A 20,800-nucleotide genomic window follows, 5' to 3' on the forward strand; every position below is an offset into this window, starting at 1 on the left:
GAGAACACAGAGAAGAACATGTGAAGACAAAGACGGAGGAGGGGGAGGGATGCAGGCCCCAGCCATGGAGCCCCTGGGGCTGGAAGAAGCAAGGCGGGATTCTCCCCTAGGGCCTCTGCAGGGGAGCACGGCTCTGCTGCCACCTGAATTTTGGACTTCCAGCATCCCAAATTGTAACAGAATAAATTTCTGCTGTTCTAAATATCAAGCTTGTGGTAATTTATTGCCGCAGCTATAAGAAGCTAGTCAAGAGGGGACCAGTCCAGATTAGGTTGGAAAGACAGACTGGGGTTGGAACTGGAGATTCCGTTCAGTCACTCTTCGTGGAGCTCCTGCTACGTGCCATGGGCTGAGGTGGAAGCAGGATACACGGTGGAGTACACAGCAGGCTCAGAGCTTTGGAGGCGACTTCCTAATTATAACGTGGAAATGATAGGAAAGGACACCGTGTGATAGGAATGGAAAAACACACAACAGGGATAAACCTGGAGGACATAGGCCAAATGAAATAAGCCAGTCACAAAAAGACAGACACCGTATGATTCCACTTGTATGAAGTACCCAGAGCAGTCACATTCAGAGGCAGAGGCCGGGTGTGGTGGCTCACGCCTGTAATCCCAGCACTTTGGAAGGCCAAGGCAAGCAGATCACCTGAGGTCAGGAGTTCGAGACCAGCCTGGCCAACAGGGCAAAACCCCATCTCTACCAAAAACAAAAACTTATCCGGGTGGCATGCCCGTGGTCCCAGCTACTCAGGAGGCTGAGGTAGGAGGATCATTTGAGCCTAGGAAGCAAAAGTTGCAGTGAGCTGAGATTGTGCTACTGCACTCCAGCTTGAGTGAGAGACCCCATCTCAAAAAAAAAAAAACAAAAAATTCAGAGACAGAAAGTAGAATGGTGGCTGCCAAGCATGGGAGGGAGACGGGGTGGGGGGCAGCTGAGTGGGTACAGAGTTTCAGTTGTGCAAGATGAAAAGAGTTCAGGAGATCAACGGCACAACAGTGTGAACATCCTTCACACCACTGAACTGTACACCTAGAAATGGATCAGATGGTACATTTTAGGTTGTGTGTTTTTTACAATTTAAAACAAAATTTTAAAGAACGGAGGGACTAAGTGGGGGTGGAGAGGGTTTACTGAGAAAATGGCACTTCCGCTGAGGCCTAAAGGATGGTGTGAGATAGCCAGGAAAGCAAAAGGAAAAAGGCCCTCTACACAGAAGGCCTGGGTCATGCCAAGAGGAGGAGGCCAGGAGGAGGAGCGGCTCAAGTCCAGTTATCATGGGATTCCTGCACCACAGCCAAGTTAGCCGGTGGGTTCCACCATCTCAGGATCTGGCCATGCTCCCCGCACACATCACGTGCTCCACACGGCTGAACCTCTACCTCATACTTTCACCCTTTCCAGGCGCCAGCAAACTCTGCCAGGATTCTGCACAGAAATCACTTCTAGGGCTCTCTGCCCCATTACACAACCGCGTGCTGTGCAGTCCCCTGGTGCCATTAACCTCGCTTGCATCATGATGTTTAGATACCCTCTGTCTCTCCCATTTGACTGAATTTCTCCAACAGGGCATAGCTGTGTTTCCTTGTGTAATTAAACTTCACAACTGTCCTGTGAGGATTTGAATATCCCCACTTCACAAGTAAGAAAGCGGAAGGTCAGAGGGGTTAAGTGGCCCAAGGTCACACTACGAAAGAGTGCAAGAGCTCAAGTTCCATTGCAACCAAAGCCAGTCTGCTTCCCTAGGGTGGCCTTCCAATGCCACAGGCTGCCTCCATGACTCTGTAATGTGAACAAATGGTTCAAAGTTGGGATCTTCATTTTCCCCAAAGGGCTTGAGCTTTTCCCAGCCAGGCAGAACTCTGCACTTCTATCTAACAGGAGTCTGATAATTGGCCACCTTAAGATGCTACAGACCAAGTCCAACTATGAAGTAGGAAACTGGCCCCGGGGGCTCACACCTGTAATCTCAGCACTTTGGGAGGCTGAGGTGGGCAGATCACTTAGGAGTTCAAGACCAGCCTGGATAACATGGCGAAATCCCATCTCTACAAAAAATACAAAAATTAGCTGGGCATGGTAGCATGCGCCATTAGCATGCGCCAGTAGCATGGTCCCAGCTACTTGGGAGGCTGAGGTGGGAGGACAGCTTGAGCCTGGGAGGTCAAGGCTGCAGTGAGCCATGATCATGCCACTGCACTCCAGCCTCGGTTACAGTGAGACCCTGTCTCAAAATATAAAAGTAAAAGAAAATAAAAAAGAAAATAGGAAACTTGGGAAAGTCGAAAGCAGTTTCAACCAGTTGTTCCAAAACATCACAGTGAACTATCATGGTCAACCTCTAATACTGTAAATCTGTACAGTGACGATGGTGGTGGGCAGAGGGCGATCATTTCATTTTCTAAGCTCTATACACTTCCATATTGTCTGAATTTTTCTAGTAACACGTTAATTTTAAACTTTTTAAAGTAATAATTATTTTAAATACAGTAAATAGCATAATGCTCTCAGAATAAATAGTAATTTTAACATAAATTATTTTTATTTCATGTAAAATAAATAGCAAATTCAAATGTATTAAGAGATGCTACCTTTATTACACAAGAGAAAGTATCATTTGGTACTAGACCTTGCCATGGCATTTACTGGTGGAGAGAAGGAAATTCAATGACAGCACAATTGTATGGTTTGAGATAAAAGGTCAACTGTCTATAATTTAGTAAACCAAAGCTGCCAATCAGAAATTGCTCCCTGAGGCCAGGCACAGTGGCTCACGCCTGTAATCCGAACACTTTGGGAGGCCTAGGCAGCCAGATCACCTGAGGTCAGGAGTTTGAGACCAGCCTGGCAAACATGGTGAAACCCTGTCTCTACTAAAAATACAAAAATCAGCCGGGTATGGTGGCACATGCCTGTAATCCCGGCTACTTGGGAGGCTGAGGCAGGAGAATCACTTGAACTTGGGAGGTGCAGGTTGCAGTGAGCCAAGATCGTGCCACTGCACTCCAGCCTGGGCAACAAGAGCAAGACTGCATCTAAAAAAAAAAAAAGAAGAAAGGAAAGAAGGAAAGAAAGAAGAGAAACAGAGAAAGAGAGGAAAGGAAGGAAGGAAGGAAGGAAGGAAGGAAGGAAGGAAGGAAGGAAGGAAGGAAAGAAGGGAGAAAGAGAAAAAGGAATTGCTCCCTGACAAATCTATGCCCTTTAGGTGAGTTGGAAAAGTTTAGATTTGTATGATTTCCAAACTCTCCAGGCCACCTTATGTGTCTGTCATAATAATGCACATAGAGGGCTGGGTGTGGTGGCTCACGCCTGTAATCCAATCACTTTGGGAGGCTGAAGCAGGTAGATCATTTGAGGTCAGGAGTTCAAGACCAGCCTGACCAATATGGTGAAACCCTGTCTCTACTGAAAATACAAAAATTAGCCGGGCATGGTGGCATACACAGCTACTTGGGAGGCTGAGACAGGAGAAATGCTTGAACCCGGGAAGCCAAGGTTGCAGTGAGCCAAGATCACACCACTGCACTCCAGCCTGGACAACAGAGCGAGACTCCATCTCAAAAAAAAAAAATGCACATAGAGAATTCTTGTCTCACTGAAAGATTGTTATGCCAAGTATGGATATCTGCCTCCCAGTGACCTCTGCTAGGCTGTCTCTAGAGTATTCTCTCTCTCTTCCACCAATGAAGAACCCCCATCACACCTGGATGGCTACCCATTCTCCTTCTCTCTTACCTTCATTGTAAGAATTATTATTTTTATTTTATTTCATTTTTTTAGAGACAGGGTCTCATTGTCACCCAGGCTAGAATGCAGTGGCACAATTATAGCTCACTGTTGCCTCAGATTCCTAGGCTCAAGTGATCCTCCCACCTCAGCCTCCCTAGCAGCCAAGACTACAGGAACAAGCCACCATGCCTGACTAATTTTTTAAATTTTTGTAGAGATGGGATATCCCTATGTTGCCCAGCCTGGTCTCAAACTCCTGACCTCAAGCCATCCTCCTGCCTCAGCCTCCCAAAGTGCTCGATAACAGGTGTGAGTCATTGCACCCAGCCCATTCCAAGAATTATTAAATCTCACAATCAAGCTGGGCGTGGCTTGGTTTCCACATTGTTTGAATTTTTCATTTTAAAACAAAAAATCAGCCAGGGATGGTGGTGCACACCTGTAGTCCTAACTATTCAGGAGGCTGAGGTGGGAGGATCCCTTCAGCCCAGGGGGTTAGGCTGCAGTGAGCTATTTGCACCACTACACTCCATTCTAGACAACAGAGCGAGACTGTCTCTAAAATAAACAAACGAAAAAAGATAAAATCTCACAACCATATCAAACAACAGGAATGATTTCTCAAACCTGCTGGCGACATTACAGCTGGATACACACAGGCAGCAGACACATGGGTTATCCCCTTCCTGGGAAACGTGGCAGTCCTGAAGACTCATCTGAGAGACTCGTGTATCTCTTCACAACCCCACTGCCCTGAGAGCATGGTACACAGATCTGCCCAAACCAAAAACTCGAGGAGAAAGCTTCCTCTATTTTCTACCTTGGAATACTTTTTCTATAAAATGCAAAATATCTATGAAGCAAAGATAAAATTCTATAAAGCACCACTCGGCAATATAAAGCAATATAAATAATTCTATAAAGCACCCTCTTTTTCTGTAGAGGGTCAGATAGTAAATATTTGAGGTTTTGTAGGCCACAGGGTCTCTGCACCTCCTACTCAAGTCTGCAGTGCATAGTGAAAAGGCACTCACCGATGCCTAACTGAATGAACATGGTTGGGTTCCAGTTAAACTTTATCTACAAAAACTGGTGGCAGTAGTTTGCAGACCCCTACTACAGAGCAAGCCATTACTGTGCCTTCAATACTTATATACTATACCTTAATAATACCTTTCTGAGGTCAACAGGCCAAAACATTTGCAATGCAAGGCTTGGTCTATATGCCTATGTGAGATCTCACTGACAAGTAAACTACTGACCAAAAGTTTGTGGACGATATATGCGAGGAGTGAGAAAGGATCACATATTTTTTCAAATGATGAAATAAGGAATAACAAGTACGGTTTATACAATTATTTAAAATAAAAACGGCAAAGACTTTTTCTAAATCTTTAGGTCAGGTGCTCCCTGATTCATGAATCACTAATAAAAGCCAATTTAATTTTTAAACAAAATTTTTTGTAACTTTTTCTTTTGACAAGATCAAAGTCTCAGAACCAACTATTAAAAAAAAAAAAAAAAAAAAAAAGATCGGCCAGGTGGGGTGGCTCATGCCTGTAATCCCAGCACTTTGGGAGGCCAAGGCAGGTGGATCACAAGGTCAGGAGTTCGAGACCCCAGCCTGGCCAATATGGTGAAACCCCATCTCTACTAAAAATAGAAAAATTAGCCAGGCGTGGTGGCAGGCACCTGTAATCCCAGCTACCCTGTAATCCCAGCTACTCGGGAGGCTGAGGCAGGAGAATCGCTTAAACCTGGGGGGCAGAGGTTACAGTGAGCCGAGATTGTGCCACTGCACTCCAACCTGGGTGACAGGGTGAGACTCTGTCAAAAAAAAAAAAAAGATCAAACTCAACAACAAAGAAAACTACCTTTACCCTAAATGCCTGATTTCACCACTGTGCAACCTGGCATGTAAGAAAATTGAACCCCATAAATTTATACAAATAAAAAATCCGATTTAAAAAATATGCAAGACCGGGCACATGCCTGTAATCCCAGCACTTTGGGATGCTGAGGTGGGAGGATCACTTGAGCTCAAAGTTTGAGACCAGTCTGGGCAGCATGGCGAAATTCTGAAACCACCTTTGCAAAATTATAACTGAGAAAATTATGACAGTAAAAGAAATCAGACCTAACCGACTCCATCTTGCTTCTAACCCTTAAGATGTCCTTATTCATTCCTGGGTATGAGCCGAACTAACTTTGGGAAAGAATTCAGTTCATGGTTTGACTCTGAAACAAAACTGATAACAGCCCTTTCCCGAAAAGACCCCTTTCTTGCCTGGGGTCCAGTCTGCCTTTGCAGGACTAACAAATTAGCTACAAGATTAGAAATTACAATTTAGGGGCCATGTCGTCTCTGGCTCCAAGGGTCTGAACCTTCCTAAATTGCTCCTGGGGATAACATCGTTATTGTAAAACCCAAGATCCATGCTTTAGATATTTTGCAGACCCTGCAACTGCACTGGAAGGATCAGCTGATATCATCCAGAGTGGTAATCTGGCTCAACCAGTTCTGCCATCCCACCCAGGCACAGAAGACAGCAAGAAAACCTCATTTTGACCCCGCTATGATTCCATCTCCAACCTGACCAATCAGCACTCCCTACTTTCTTTTTTTTTTTTTTACAGTATTTTATTTTATTATTATTATACTTTAAGGTTTAGGGTACATGTGCACAATGTGCAGGTTAGTTACATATGTATACATGTGCCATGCTGGTGTGTTGCACCCATTAACTCGCCATTTAGCATTAGGTATATCTCCTAATGCTATCCCTCCCCCCTCCCCCCACCCTACAACAGTCCCCAGAGTGTGATGTTCCCCTTCCTGTGTCCATGTGTTCTCATTGTTCAATTCCTATCTATAAGTGGAACATGCAGTGTTTGGTTTTTTGTCCTTGCAATAGTTTACTGAGAATGATGATTTCCAATTTCATCCATGTCCCTACAAAGGACATGAACTCATCATTTTTTATGGCTGCATAGTATTCCATGGTGTATATGTGCCACATTTTCTTAATCCAGTCTAAATCCAGTCTATCATTGTTGGACATTTGGGTTGGTTCCAAGTCTTTGCTATTGTGAATAGTGCCGCAATGAACATACGTGTGCATGTGTCTTTATAGCAGCATGATTTATAGTCCTTTGGGTATATACCCAGTAATGGGATGGCTGGGTCAAATGGTATTTCTAGTTCTAGATCCCTGAAGAATCGCCACACTGACTTCCACAATGGTTGAACGAGTTTACACTCCCACCAACAGTGTAAAAGTGTTCCTATTTCTCCACATCCTCTCCAGCACCTGTTGTTTCCTGACTTTTTAATGATCGCCATTCTAACTGGTGTGAGATGGTATCTCATTGTGGTTTTGATTTGCATTTCTCTGATGGCCAGTGATGATGAGCATTTTTTCATGTGTCTTTTGGCTGCATAAATGTCTTCTTTTGAGAAGTGTCTGTTCATATCCTTTACCCATTTTTTGATGGGGTTGTTTGTTTTTTTCTTGTAAATTTGTTTGAGTTCATTGTAGATTCTGGATATTAGCCCTTTGTCAGATGAGTAGGTTGCGAAAATTTTCTCCTATTTACAAAAATTAATTCAAGATGGATTAAAGACTTAAACGTTAGACCTAAAACCATAAAAACCCTAGAAGAAAACCTAGGCATTACCATTCAGGACATAGGCATGGGCAAGGACTTCATGTCTAAAACACCAAAAGCAATGGCAACAAAAGCCAAAATTGACAAATGGGATCTAACTAAACTAAAGAGCTTCTGCACAGCAAAAGCACTCCCTACTTCCTAAGCTCTACCCACCAAATTGTCTTTAAAAACTCTGAACCGGCCGGGCCCAGTGGCTCACACCTGTAATCTCAGCACTTTGGGAAGCCGAGGCGGGCGGATCACGAGGTCAGGAGATCGAGACCATCCTGGCTAACACGGTGAAACCCCGTCTCTACTGAAAATACAAAAAATTAGCCAGGTGTGGTGGCAGGCGCCTGTAGTCCCAGCTACTCGGGAGGCTGAGGCAGGAGAATGGCATGAACCAAGATCACGCCACTGCACTCCAGGCCTGGGCAACAGAGCGAGATGCTGTCTCAAAAAAAAAAAAAACAACAACAACAACAACAACAACTCTGGTCTCCCACACAGCGGGGTCTGCGTAAATTACTCTTTCGCCATTGCAATTCCCATCTTTATAAATTGGCTCTGTCTAGGCAGTGGGCAAGGTGAACTCATTGGGAAGTTACTATCCCACCTCTACGAAATACACAAAAATTAGCCAGACATGGTGGCACATGCCTGAAGTCCCGGCCACTCGGGAGGCTGGTGTGGTAGGGCTGCTTGAGCCAAGGATGCAGAGGTTGCAGTGAGCCAAGATCATGCCACTGCACTCCAGCCTGGGTGACAGAGTGAGACTCTGTTTCACAAAAAAAAAAAAAAAAAAAAAGTACAAAGGAATTGATAGACATTTCTCCAAAGATGACGTGCAAATGGCCAATAAACATATGAAAACATGCTCAACATCACTAATCCACAATGAGAAATCAACTCACACCCATTAGGATAGCTACATTAGGATAGATCCAAGAAACACAAAAACAAAAAAGCATTGATGAGGATATGGAGAAGTCGGAACCCTTCTGTTGGCAGCAATGTAAAATGGTGCAGCTGCTATAGAAAACAGTATAGCAGTTCCTCAAAAAATTACAGAAAACTACCACATGATCCAGGAATCCCACTTCCAGATATCCATCCAAAAGAGGTGAAAGCAGGCTCTCAAAGAGCTATTTGTGGGTCCACATCCACAGCAGTATTATTCACAATAGCCAAGAGGTGGAAGTAACCTAAGTGTCCATCAATGAAATGTAATGGATGAGCAAAATGTGGTCTCTCCATACAATGGGTACCATTCAACCTTAAAAAGGAAGGAAATTCTGCCACATGCTACAAAGGAGGATGAACCTTAAGGACATTATGCTAAATGAAATAATCCAATAATAAAAAGACAAATCCTTTATTATTCCACTTACATGAGGTTTTCAAGGAAATTAAATTCATAGACACAAAGTAGAATGGTGGTTGCCAAGGGCTAGAGGAAAGGGTAAATGGAGCATTTAAGGGGGAAATGGAAATTCTTGTTTACTGATACAGAGTTTCAGCTTTGTGAATGAAAAAGATCTAGAGATCTATTGTACAACAATGTGAATACACAACACTACTGAAGTGTATATTTAAAAAGTGGTAAGATCTATACACTAGTACCATGTGAAAAAAATAATAAAAATGGGTAAGATTGCAAATTTCATGTGTTTCTTACCACAAATAAAAATAAAGTTTTTGAAAGAAGGTCAATAATCTACTTAAATGTTTAATCTTGCTATTAACAGAAATGCAAATAAAAACAAGTACCATATTTTTTTCTTTAAAATTAGAAATTTCTGTAATAATATCCACTGCTGGCAAGGATCATGAGAAACGGGAACTAAATACTGTTGGTAGGAATGTGAGCTGTTTCAGTGTTTCTGAAAGATAATTTGGCCATATATTTCAAAAGCAACAATATAAATTGTTTATATTCTTTAACTCAATAATTTGACCTCTGGGAACTCAATCTAAAATAATATCAGTGCTACATGTGCAAAATATTTGTACAGGAAAGAATGTTCAAAATGTAGTGTTTTTAAGAAACAATCAAAGAAAATGGAAACCTAAACGTCCATAAGCAGAGTAGAAAAAAAATGAATTATGTTCCATTTGCATAACAGACTACCTCATAGCCATTATAAATTGTTATAAAAGAATATTAAATGATCAGGGCTGTTCAAACAGTATTGTTGATTTTTTGTTGTTATTTTTTGAGACAGTCTTGCTCTGTCACCCAGGCTGGAGTGCAGTGGCACAATCTCAGCTCACTGCAACCTCCGCCTCCTGGGTTCAAGGGATTTTCGTGCCTCAGCCTCCCCGGTAGGTGGGACTACAGGCGTGCACACCAAGCCCGGCTAATATTTTTGTATTTTTAGTAGAGACAGGGTTTCACCATGTTGGCCAGGCTGGTCTTGAACTTCTGACCTCAAGTCATCCACCCACTTTAGCCTCTCAAAGTGCTGGGATTACAGGTGTGAGCCACTATGCCTGGCCTCAAATAGTATTATTAAGTGATTTTTTAAAAGCACATTATTTTTTTTTTTACTTATTTATTTAAGAACTGGAGCTTATGCACAACAAAGTTAAAAATTAACAGTAGTCATTTCTGAGTGGTAGGATTATGACTGATTTTTACTTCCTTTTTTTCTGTATTTCCCCAAAAGATTACAGTGCATTTGTTACTTTTAAAGTTTAAGAACAAAACATGTTTTTTAAAAGAAAGTAAAACCTAATGTGCTCAATTACTTTTATTATTCCCTCCCCACAAAAAAACAAACAGCAATCAAGTTAATTTCACTCTGTGTTTCATTTCCTCCCACAATGTTCAGCTATTTTTCTATTTAAATAAAAAAATCACTGACTCCTTACTTTCATCTCTTAAGAATATTCCATCTGCGAGGTTATTTTAAATTCAATGTTTAGTTCTGTGCCAAGTTTTCCCATATCTGCTGTCAGTACTACCTATGCCCTTGGCTCTGCACTGGACACATCTGTGGTGGTGCCAGGGCCCTTCCAGATTCGCTGGGGAAGAGCCTACCAAGGTCCTGCTCCTAGAGCAGATCTACAGGCAGCTGGCTCTCATGAGCCTCCCCAGACACAGTAGGGAGGGATCAGGGATGGACGTCTGACTCGAAAGAAGTCAGTCCACAGGCTAGAGGGTACCTAGGGCACAGCCTGGCACAAAAAGAAGAAAGGGCTGGGCAATGGCTCCCTCCTGGTACTTGAACCTAGGAAATATTACTACATTTGGTGGTTCTTTAAGAATGGAGGCTGGAAAGTGATGAAAGAGAAACTGGAGAGATAATGACATCACAGCTGGGGTTCTGAGGGACCAGAGGTTCTTGTGTTATACTCGTATAACACAAGTATGTATGAGCCATGATGTAGATAAAAGATACTAAAGGCCACAGAAATTGGCCACCAGACAAGCTGAATCACAGGAGCCAGCTTTGGCTGCTGAAGTGTGCAGGCCTGCCTGGGGCCACTTTCCGAGTGGCTTCAGTGTCCAGCATCTCTGAGGTTCCCTGTGCACAGTGTCCTTAACATAAGCACCCCTTTACTCAAGGTGGCTTGGAGGTGACCCCAGTTTGGGCAATCAAAGGAACTCAAACAAAAAGAAAAAGAAATTAGAGCTGCACCAAAACACGAAAGCTGGGCTGAAGGCAGGCAGCCATACACTTTTGCGGAGGGCCCGCAGTGCAAGCAGAACCATCTGCAAACCAGGCCCAAATTGTCTCCCTCAGTCCCAGATTAGAACTAGAAAAGGCAAACCAAGATGGAAAAACAGCAGAACTCTGATATTCAGTTAAAGTTAGAAACACAAATAAAATTGCATTTAAGTTTTTCCACCATTCATCACAAAAGAAAAAAAGAGGATATGACAGCACATCTTTTTTTAAAGTTTATTAGCAATCTAAAAAAATACTGGTTCATAGGACATAAATCAAAGAAACCACTAACTTGCTAATCTCTACGACATACAAGTTCCATTTATGGTCATGAACTTGATAGTAGGCCAAATTTAGGGTTTAAAATCCAAGAAACAAAAAAAATTATAGAATTTTAACCTCACAATTATTTGAATGTCATTTTGAAAAAGTGCTACCTGAGATGCAGACACTGAGAACATACCTGTATGTGCATGTTGGCCCTGACCTCCACCTCCCTTTGTACTCACTTACACTAAGAAGCAACCCAGTTACTAAACAGAACAAAAGGAAAGCAGCTGTGAAAAATTACATATGAGAGAGGGGAAATGACCACTGGCACAGGTGCTTCCTAACTCGTATTGTGACATTCTCTCTCTTCAAAAACTGTCCTTAAATGTTTGAGGTGATGGATATCCCAGTTGCCCTGATCTGATCATTACACATTGTACATACGTATCAAAATGTCACATGTACCTCAAAAATACATATAACTATGATATAGCAAGTTTAAAAAGACAAAAAACAAAAAACTACCTTGACCTCCCAGGCCAAATCCAAAAGCATTTTTCCCACCTCCCACTTTGCTTATGCTACCAAGGTTCTTTTAATTAGTGATTTGTTTGTGCTAATAATTTTCATCTTTTGGAACAGCGGATAAATCTCAGAAGCTGGGGGAGTGGTATTAGTGATTTAAATATTAGTGTTAATTAGTCCAATCAGATTGCCTTTGTATTAACCAAGAGCTATCTTCAGCTACTCACTCATCAGTCATCCCTTCCCACCACACAGGGTTTTGATTAGGATGGGAAAAGGGGGAAATCATTGGTAGCTGGGTGCATGAAATTCTTTGAAGGCTGATGTATTCCTCGATGCCTTGCCCCAGGATTGTGAAAAACCTGAGAACACAACCTCCTGAAGAACAGCAGAAAATGCCCTGCCCTCTCTCCTGCCAACAAAACATTTTTTCAATTCTACTCACTCTACCCCTTCACCTGGTAAGAGTAAGAAGTACTATCACAACTTCCCATCAAAGTACTACCTAAATATAGCATCAAAAGAATAAAATAGTCAGGCGTGGTGGCTCACGTCTGTAATCCCAGCACTTTGGGAGGCTGAGACGGGCGGATCACAAGGTCAGGAGATCGAGACCATCCTGGCTAACAAGGTGAAAGCCCGTCTCTACTAAAAATACAAAAAAATTAGCTGGGCGCGGTGGCGGGCCCCTGTAGTCCCAGCTACTCGGGAGGCTGAGGCAGGAGAATGGTGTGAACCCGGGAGGTGGAGCTTGCAGTGAGTGGAGATCGCGCCACTGCACTCCAGCCTGGGTGACAGAGCGAGACTCCGTCTCAAAAAAAAAAAAAAAAAAAGAATAAAATACCTAGGATTACATTTAACAAAAGAAGTACAAAATGTATACTCTGAAAACCACAAAACATTGTTGGGAAAAATTAAGAGATCAAAATAAATGGAAAAACATACCATGTTCATGAACTGGAAGACAATTTAACATCTTAAAATGGCAATACTGCCCAAAGTGATCTATGGATTCAAGCATGATCACTATCAGAATCCCAGATGTCTTCTTTGTACAAACTGACAAGCTGACTTTAAAATTCATAGGAATTGCAAGAGACTCCAAATAGCCAAAACAATCCTGAAAAAGAAGAATAAAGTAGGAGGATTCCCACTTCCCAATTTCGACTTACTACAAAGCAACAGCACTCACTGCATTGTGGTATTGGCACAAGTACAAACAAATAGATCAAAGGAACAGAACTGAGAAATAAACCCATAGGTTTATTTCTGTCTAGTCAATTGATTTCCCCAACAAGGGCACCGAAACCACTCAATGGGGAAAGAATCATCCTTTCAACAAATGGTGCTGGGACAAGTAGATAGCCACACGCAAAAGAATGAAGTTGAGCTCCTACCTTATACCACATACAAAAATTGACTGAAAATGGATCAAATACCATTTTGTAAGAGCAAAAAACTATAAAACTCATAGAAGAAAACACAGCAGTTAGTCTCCATGGCCTTGGATTTGGCAAAGGATTCTTTGATATGGCACCAAAAGCATGAGCAACAACAACAAAAAAATAGGTAAATTAGACTTCATAAAAATGTAAAACTTTTGTGCTTCAAATGCCACCAATCAGAGACAACCCACAGAATGAGAAAATATTTGCATATCATATATCTAAGGGACTGTGTCTAAACTATATCAAGAACTCTTACAACTTAATAAGAAAAACACAAATTACCCCACTCAATAACAAGCAAAGGATCCTGAACAATTTCTCCAAGGAAGATATACAAATGGTGAATAAGCAAATGAAAAGATGCTTGATATCATTAGTTACCAGAGAAATGCAAATCTAAACCATGGTAAGATACCACTCTACTCCTACTAGTCTGGTTAGAATTAAAAAGTCAAATAGTAACAAATGCTGGCAAGGAGGTAAAGAAATCAGAACCTTCATACACTACTGGTGGAAATAAAAAATTGTGCAGCCCCTTGGGAAAAGTCTGGCAGCTTCTCAAACAATTAAATATACAGTCACCATTTGACTTGGCAATTCTACTCTGGGGTATATATATCCAAGAGAAATAAAAACTTGTACATGACTATTCACAGCAGCATAATTAATAACAGTGAAAAGTAGAAACAATCTAAATGCCTATCAACAGGCAAACAAAATGTGGTATATCTACTCAATGGAGTATTATTCAACAATATAAAGGAATGAAGTTCTGATACATGTTACAACTTGGATAAACCCTGAAAACATTACAATAAGTGAAAGAAACCAGTCACAAGAGTCTACATATCATATGACTCCATTCACATGAAAGTCCAGAATAGAAACTTCTACAGAGATGGAACATAGACTACTGGTTGCTTGCAGCTGGGACTGGGACTGGGACTGGGAGAAGAACTTAGTGGGTAGGGGAGAGACAGCCAAAAAGCACAAAGTTGTTGCTTTTTGAGGTCATGAAAATACTCTAAAAGTGACTGTGGTGATAAGTGCACGTATCTGTGAATATACCAAACACCAGTGAGTTGTATGCATTTTATTTATATTTTATTTATTTATTTATTTATTTTTTTGAGACAGGGTCTAGCTTTGTCACCCAGGCTAGAGTGCAGTGACACGAACACAGCTCACAGCAGCCTCGACCTCCCAGGCCCAAGTGATCCACTTACCACAGCCCCTCAAGTTGCAGGGACTACAGGCATGGGCCACCATGCCCAGCTAATTTTTATATTTTTTGTAGAGACAGGGTTTCACCATGTTGCCCACACTGGTCTGGAACTCCTGGGCTTAACTGATGCATCTGCCTTGGCCTCGTGAAGAGCTGGGATTACAGGACTGAGCCACTGCACCCGGCCTGTATGCACATTTTAAATGGGTGAATGTACTATATGTGGATCATATATCAATAAAGCTGTTTTAAAAACATGCTACCTGAAACCCGAAGCCTAACCCATTTCTTTATGTTAATACATCTACTTTTTTTTTTTTTTTTTTAGTTCTCTTTTTTTATTAGAGACAGGTCTTACTCTGCCACCCAGGCTGGAGTGCAGTGGTGTGATCACAGCTCACTGCAGCCTCAACCTCCCAGGCTCAAGCAATCCTCCCACCTCAGCCTTCCAAGTAGCTGGGACTACAAGTGCATGCCACCATGACCAGATAATTCTTAAGTTTTTTTGTAGAGATGAGGTTTTGCCATGTTGTCCAGGCTGATCTTGAATTCCAGGGCTCAAGTGATCCTCCTGCCTTGACCTACCAAAGTATCGGGATTATAGGCGTGAGCTACCGCGCTCAGCTTAGTTCTGTTTTTTAGAGAAAGGTCTTGCTATGTTGCCCAGCCTGGTCTCGAACTCCAGGGCTCGAGCGATTCTCCTGCCTCAGCCTCCCAAGTAGTTGCAACTACAGGTGCATGCCACTATGCCTGGCCTAACCCATTTCATTCACAACCCTCATGGCCAAAACACCCTCCTCCTATGAGCCACAATGTCTGCCCAAGCTGAAGGGCCTCCAAGCAACATCCATCCTCTGGGGTTCTCTCATCTCTACCTGGATCTGACTCCGTCCTTCCTCCGCCCTCTCCTCTTCTAACCCTTCCTTCCAATATGCCTCGGGAACTCTTGCCAGGGCTGCAAATGCCCCAATTCACACCCATCTCAGCAACTTCATCTTAGCTGCACCCCGGCTTCTCCACCCGCCCCTCCCTGGTAACTCTCCCAAGTACCGGCTGCTCAATCCTCATGTGCTCCCCTCTATCCCAGGATCAGGAGAACCCAAATTGTCCTGGTCACTGTTATCTCCAGACAATAACCTACCAAGAAGTACCCAGAACCTAGGAATGTGACCAACCTCCTCCCCCTCATTTCCTAGCAAGACCTGCTTCTCTCCAGCTTCCTGCTCCTCATGCCTGTGGCTTTGCCGACCCCTCCACACTGACTTCCCCACTTTTTCCTAACCTCCTACAAGGAGGGCCTTGATCATGAGTAAAGCCCTAACATTCCGGGCTCTTGCCTTAGCCTACCTCATTCATTCCTGTTACCTAACCCTCTGCTTACCAACCCCCATGTGGCCACAGCCCTGGCCATGAAATGTAAGGCTAAAAGTTCCCTCTGACCACCAGGGCCCGCCCTTCCTGATTGCACTTCCTCATTCTCACCCAATCTGCTGTTCCACGTGAATGAAACCACTAGAGCCCTGACCGACCCTTCCCATCTCCCTGTGGACCTCCCGTCCTTCCACTGTGTCACACGCCCTCCCTCTGCACCCTCAGCTCCCTGTCCCACTGCCACACCGGCCACTTGTATCTCAGGGCCCTGAACCTGGATCAACCTAACATTTATCTCCCCTATTTTGTCTCCTGTGCCGCCCACCACTGAAGAAAAATCCCGCCACATCTGTGACTGGCTCCATGACCAGGTTTCTAGTTTGCATCCTCCTCCCTTTGTAATGCTGTGATTATTGCCTGATGCCTTGTTCCTTCAAGCAGGTTCCTCAAGCAGGTACAAGGTATCGGCAACAAACACCACGTTACAAAGGGAGGAGGATGCAAACTAAGCAAACTAACACTTGTTGAGTGGGAATCCAGGGTTCAGGAGATAAGATCCCAGCAGACTCATCATTTACATAATAGTGAGAGAACACAAAGTAAACATGTAAGCCAATAAATGAACAAGATAATGAACAAGCTTAATGAGAAAAACAAAACTGGGTGATGTTTTTGAGAGTGACTACCAGGACTTGGTGAGGACTACTTCATATGTGGGTGGTCAGGAAAGGCTTCTCAGAGGAGGTGACATATGAGCTGAAACCTGACAGAAGAAAGGAAACCAGGGACAAAACAGTCTGGGAAAGGAACACTGCAGGAAGAGTGGGCAGCGTGTGCCAAAGCCAAGGCCAAAAGAGCCTGGCATATCTGGAAACAGAAGGAAGCCAGTGTGCTGGAGTGTGGGGGATGAGGGAGAGGATCTCAGAGAGACAGATGTGGGCCTGGTCACGCTGGGCCTGTGGACCACAGTGAGGAATCTGGAAGCCACTGGGGCACTTTCAGCAGGTGCATGACCTAACCTGACTTAATGTTTTAACAGGATCCCTCTGGCTGCTGGGTGTGGAACAGACTGTAGGGGGCCAAAGCAGAAGCAGGGAGACCTGTTTGGAGATGACTAATGGTGCAGGCCAGAGGTGATGGTGGTCCAGACAGAGAAGCAGCAGTGGAGGTGTGTACAAGGGGAGGGAGGTATTGGCGTGTTTCCTTACTTATGCTTATCCAGTGGAGGGAAGAAAAATGAGGATGGGCAGCTACAAGGAGAGAGGAACCATAGCATGCATTCAAGAAGAATTCTTTGTGAGACATGTTGCAGGAGAAGGAGACAGACATTCCATGCAGCCTGGGGCCTGCAGCGAGGCCCATGATGGGAAAGAAGGCATTCTCCTCACTTCTGTACTGCCTACCCAAGGGCTGGCCTTCAAGTGCACAGACAGTGGCATATTCTTGGTGGGGCACATGGGCAGTTTCAGTGGTGAGGCATCACACTATGCTTCCTAGCAGAAGCCACAGACTCCCTGTCGCCTTCCACTTTAATCAGGGCACTTCCCCAGTGGGCCACTGGCAGCCCTCTTCCCTTCCACTCTACACTCAGTCTCTGGTTTGGCTACTTCCACTCCCATATCACGTGCAAAGGTGTCCAGAATCAGAACTGCCTTTGAGGGTCAACTGGCCACCTCCTAGTGGTCTCTTCATGCGGACATTCTGCACACACCTCAAACTTACTGTGTCCAAACCAGGCTGGTGGACACATGATACCTTCTCCCTGCCCTTCCACACCCTAGACAATTCTACCATCTTCTATGTTGCCCACTTTAATTAATGATGTCAGCATCCACACAGAGGCTCAAGCGAGAATCCTGGAAACTGTCATTGATTCCTTTCCAAACCCAACTGGTCAGCCAGCCCTTACAGTCCTCTCTCTAAACACCTCCTAAGTCCATTCCTGTCTCTCAGCCTCCAGTGTCACTGGCCTAGTTCAAGCTCTCATCAGTTCTACCCTTGACTCTAGCTGGAAGAAGGGTACATGCCATTGGTAGGGCCCAACATACTTAGCAAGTGGCTCAGTAAATGATTTCTGAATAAACAAGAAAAAGAACGTGGCCGGGTGCTTCACGCCTGTAATCCCAGCACTTTGGGAGGCCGAGGTGGGTGGATCATGAAAGTCAAGAGATCTAAACCATCCTGGCTAACACAGTGAAACCCCGTCTCTACTAAAAACACAAAAAATTAGCTGGGTGTAATGGCAGGTGCCTGTAGTCCCAGCTACTCAGGAGGCTGAGGCAGGAGAATGGCGTGAACCCGGGAGGCGGAGCTTGCAGTGAGCAGAGATTGCACCACTGTACTCCAGCCTGGGGGATAGAGCGAGACTCCATCTCAAAAAAAAAAAAAGAATGCATGAATTAATACAATGAACAAATGAGTGATGAAATCAATGAATAAACGAAAAAAATTTTTATGTGCAGAGACAAAGAAAATTAAAACATATTCAGCCTAATAGAGGAGATGCAACCAAGCAGGTACAAGCATCAGGCAACAAACACAGTGTTACAAAGGGAGGCAAATGCAAACCAAAGAAACTAACATTTGCTGAGCATCTACCAGTTGTCAAGTGCTAAACCAGGCACCTCATAAACAGTGCACTTCACACAGTATCACAAATGACATGCCCAGCAACCAGGTGATATATTGCACTCCAGATGAAGACACTAACATTCAAAGAAGTTGAATAACTGTCCCACGTCATCCAACACAAAGTAGCAGGGTTCAGACTCAAACCTAGGTCAGTAGGCCACAAATCCTGTGTTGGCTAGTGGACATATGCTTACTGGAAGGGCTGTACTTCAAAAGATAATTAACAGGAGCCAGGCGCGGTGATTCACACCCGTAATCCCAGCACTTTGGGAAGCTAAGGCAGGTGGATCATCTGAGGTAAGGAGTTTGAGACAAGCCTAGCCAACATGGTAAAACCCCATCTCTACTAAAAATACAAAAATTAGCCAGGGATAGTGGCGCATACCTGTAATCCCAGCTGCTCTGGAGGTTGAGGCACAAGAACCACTTGAACCCAGGAGGCAGAGGTTGCAGTGAGCTGAGATCACACCTTTGCACCCCAGCCTGGGTGACAGAGCGAGACTCCGTCTTAAAAAAAAAAAAAAAAAAAAAAAGATAATTAACACACAGACAGTGCTTCTAAAGGATAATCGCTGTTCTAAGCACTTTACATATATCCTCATAAAAATGGTCAGTTCATCTTGGCGCAGTGGCTCACACCTGTAATCCCAGAACTTTGGGAGGCTGAGGCAGGAGGATCACTTAAACCAAAGAGTTCAAGACCAGCCTGGGTAACATAGCGAGACCCCATCTCTTTCAAAAAATATGCAAAAATAAAATTAAATTTAAAAAACAAAAATAAAAAATGATAGGTACTAATATTATCCCCATTTCACAGTGAAGCAAACAGAGAAATGGAAAAGTTAACAGGTAATGTGTCAAAGGTCATATAGCTTTAAGCGACAGAATTGGGACTTGAACCCAGGCAGTCTTGCTCTGGTGTCCCAGTTGGCCATCACTAAAACCTTTCATTGCATTAATGAAGGAGGTAATATGGGAGGCATGGGTTCCAGGTGCAGAGTACAATATGATCCATGTAGGGAGGCAAGAAGGTGCAAGCCATGTGTGGGATCAGGAAGTGATTCACTGGACTCAGATGGGGAGGGTAGAGGAAAATGAGGCTGCAGAGAAACGATAGACTCAGACATGAGGCTTCCTACACCTAGTCCAAGACCACATGATTGTCTTATTTGAGATTTAAAGTGCCTCTATCTTTCACAACGTAGTGAACAGTTAAAAGGAAGTGTTCGCTGTTTTCTTAGCCAAGGTATTTAGTTATCTCCTTTTTGTAGGTAGAAAAACTAAAAAAGCAAGGGAAGAACTAATTTGTTCAATGTTTTATCATTAACAAAATGGCATAACCTCCCCCACAGTCCATGGAGATAAATATCGGCACCCTGACCCCTTGGTATTTACTTTTAATACAGTTTTAGTTGTAAAAGACTATTCATAACATATTTTTAAAATCTCTAATTTTGGCCAGGCACGGTGGCTCATGCCTGCAATCTCATCACTTTGGAGCACCAGGGCTGGCGGATCACCTGATGTCAGGAGTTCGAGACCAGCCTGGCCAACATGGCAAAACCCTGTCTCTACTAAAAATACAAAAATTAGCCAGGTGTGGTGGTGCACACCTGTAGTACCAGCTACTCGGGAGGCTGAGGCAGGAGAATCGCTGGAACCCAGGAGGCAGAGGTTGCAGTGAGCTGAGATTGCACCACTGCACTCCAGCCTGGGCAACAGAGTGAGACTCCATCTCAAAAAAAAAAAAAAAATCTCTAATTTTGTTTCGTATACTTCAAATGTGAGCCGATGAAACTGTTACTTATATGCCCCATTACCATGAAGCTACACACAAATCCGTCAAACATAAATTTATATTTGATGGCTGGGCGCAGTGGCTCACGCCTATAATCCCAGCACTTTGGAAGGCCGAGGCAGACGAATCACTTGAAGTCAGGAGTTCGAGACCAGTCTGGCCAACATGGTGAAACCCCGTCTCTACCAAAAACATAAAAAATTAGCGGGTGTGGTGGTGTGCACCTGTAGTCCCAGCTACTCAGTAGGCTGAGACAGGAGAATTGCTTGAACCCGGGAGGCGGAGGTTGCAGTGAGCTGAGATCGTACCACTGCACTCCAGCCTGGGCAACACAGTGAGACTCCATCTCAAAAAAAAAAAAATTATATTTGGCAAACTTCAGTGGAAAAAAATTCAAATCCAGATCCCACAAACTAACCTTTAACTGTAACATTGCTTTGGGAAAGGCAAAGGAGAACAGGGCTGTCAAGTGATC

General features: G+C 43.6%; 1 protein-coding gene across 4 annotated transcripts in view; it reads right to left on the reverse strand.

Annotated features, from left to right (window-relative positions):
- Nucleotides 1-20,800, reverse strand: part of SNX10 (sorting nexin 10) — an 83,376-nt gene that overhangs the window by 29,136 nt on the left and 33,440 nt on the right. The window lies entirely within an intron of this gene.

Source organism: Pongo abelii, chromosome 6 (assembly GCF_028885655.2).
Source record: "Pongo abelii isolate AG06213 chromosome 6, NHGRI_mPonAbe1-v2.0_pri, whole genome shotgun sequence".
Classification (NCBI taxonomy): Eukaryota; Metazoa; Chordata; class Mammalia; order Primates; family Hominidae; genus Pongo; species Pongo abelii.